Source organism: Pan troglodytes, chromosome 3, assembly GCF_028858775.2.
Source record: "Pan troglodytes isolate AG18354 chromosome 3, NHGRI_mPanTro3-v2.0_pri, whole genome shotgun sequence".
In the NCBI taxonomy this organism is placed as follows: domain Eukaryota; kingdom Metazoa; phylum Chordata; class Mammalia; order Primates; family Hominidae; genus Pan; species Pan troglodytes.
The window spans coordinates 189,095,600-189,098,174 of NC_072401.2; the positions used below are offsets into that span (position 1 = coordinate 189,095,600).

Below are 2,575 nucleotides of genomic sequence, written 5' to 3' on the forward strand. Positions count from 1 at the left end.
AAAATTAGGTGTGGTGGCACATGTCTGTCATTCCAGCTACTCAGGAGGCTGAGGCAGGAGAATCGCTTGAGTCCGGGAGGCGGACGTTGCAGTGAACCAAGATTGCGCAAAGAGTTTGTCACTCATGATTCCCAAGAGAGGGGCATGACACACTGAGGGCCACAAGAGGAGACACAGGGGCAGTCAGGAGGGAGAAGGGGAGGGGAAAGTATGGACCAGAGCCAATACTGTCCTTGTTGAGGCAGTAAATGATCAAGGTAGGGTAGAAAAGCTGAGTGGGAGTGGGATTGGGTAGTTTGAATAATTTCAGCAGACTCTGGGACATGAGGGTCATCCCTAGTTTTCTGGTACCCTGCCCTGGGGTGATTTAGGGCAGGAGGAGAATGCCCTGTACTGCAGGAGCCTGATGAAGGAAAGTGGATGTGGGTATGTATTTGGAACTGGTTGGCTTGCATATTAAAGTTGTGCTCATAGGAAACTTGTTAGCCATCTCTAGGAAATTAGCTAATTAGCAGTCCCCCACCCCCAGGTTCATAAGTCTCCAAATACGTCAAAGCATCATCAAATACAGAAAGTAGAAAATATTATTAATACAGCTCCATTCTCTTTACAGATATCCATCATAGCCATGTCAAGAGCTGGAAGGGCAGGCTTAAAGCATTTTGCCTGCAAACAAAGCTGGAAGAAATCAGCATGTATTCAGGTCAGCTGGTTTGTATTCATCCGCAGCTTGTTATAGCTCCTTTAAGGATGCCAATTCCTCTCAGGGGCTGTTTTCTTTCCACAAATGCATTAGTTAACTGATGGCAAAGCCCAGTAAAAGTATTTGTTAACTGATGGCAAAGTCCATCACAAGTACTGATGAAAAGTGAAACCTGTGAGAATAGTGTTTCCACGTCAGGAACAGTAGGCATAGAAGACCTCACAAACAAAACAGGAAGAAGCCTCAAAAGGTGTTCCTGTACATCAGGAGCCCCAAGCGCAATACCCAGATGATATAAGTTCTTTGCAAGGAATTCTCTACTCCAGTCAATCAGTTCACAAAGCTGAGTCATTTGCCCTTGAGTTGAGAGCTGTGGTTCACTGGTCACATATTGCTTTGGGGCAGTCATCATTCCCGGATACAACCCAAGTGGTAGAGGCAGCTCAGGCAGGACTAGGTGGCCACTCTGGGAGGAAGGACTGCAGCAATTTAGCAAAGAGATTCAAACATTTTTCCAGGAGTGGATAAGCTGATTTGCAAGGGACCGAGGCAATAATCCAGATTGTGTGGCACTGGCAAAAAGATAAACCTGTAGATCAGTTGAATAGAATTACAGTTCATTGACTTTGACAACAGTGCCCAAAATCAATCAATGGGGAAAAAATAGTGTTCACCAAATGGTTCTGGAACAACTGAATAGACACATGCAAAAGAATAAATTTGGACCCCCTTGCTCATACTGTTTGTAAAGATTAACTCAAAATATACCATAGCCCTAAATATGAGAGCACCCCAAAAGCCAGGCAACAACAGCAACATATATAAATTGGACTACATTAAAATTTAAAAATTTAAAAAATTTAAAAATGTCTTGATACCATCAAGAAAATGAAAAGACAATCCAGAGAATGGGAAAAAAGTATTCGAAAACTCATATATCTGACAATGAACTTGTGTTTACCCACACTATGTAAAGAACTCTTACAGCTCTATAATAAAAAGACAAATAATCCAACTAAAAAATGAGTGTAGAACCTGAACAGACATTTCTACAAAGTAGATACACAAATGGCCAATAAACACATAAAAAGATGTTCAACATCATTAGTTATTAGAAAAACGCAACTCAGAAACACAATGAAATACCAATCCACCCTCACTAGAGAGATTATAATCAAAGAAACAGACAACAACGTGTGTTAACAAGGACGTGGAGAAACTCGACTTCCCATTCCTTGCTGAGAATATAAAATAGTCCACCTGCTTTGGAAACATTTTGGCAGTTCCTCAAAATGTTTAAACCCAGAGTTACCATATGACCTAGCATTTCAATCCCAGGTATATACCCAAGAGAAATGAATACATATGTCCATACAGAAGTTTGTACATGAATGTTCATAGCAGTGTTATCCAAAATAGCAAAAAGTGGAAACAGCACAAATGTCCTTAAACTGATGAGTGGATAAATAAATATGGTCTGCTCATATGATGGATTATTATTCGAATCAAATAAATGAAAATAAAAGGAATAAAAATACTGATACATGTTACAACAGGGATGGACCTTGAAAACATTACACTAAGTGAAAGAAGCCAGTCACAAAAGCCACATATTTATATAAAGTATTCAGAATAGGCAAGTTTATAAAGACAGAAAGCACATTAACCCTAATATCTAGGGCTGAAGACTGTAGGGAAGAAGGATTATGAGGTGAATGTTAATGATGATAGGATTTATTTTTGAGTTAATGAAAGTTTTCCAAACTTGGATTGTGGTCATGCCATACAACTCTATGAATATACTAAAAACCATTGGATTGTAAACTTCAAGTGTTGATTTTATGGTATGTCAATTATGCAGTAATAAAACTG

The 2,575-nt window shown here is 39.5% G+C and overlaps 1 pseudogene; it reads right to left on the minus strand.

Annotated features, from left to right (window-relative positions):
• Positions 1–522: 522 nt before the first annotated feature.
• LOC746914 (COP9 signalosome complex subunit 3-like) lies at positions 523–1,115 on the minus strand (annotated as a pseudogene).
• Positions 1,116–2,575: the final 1,460 nt, after the last annotated feature.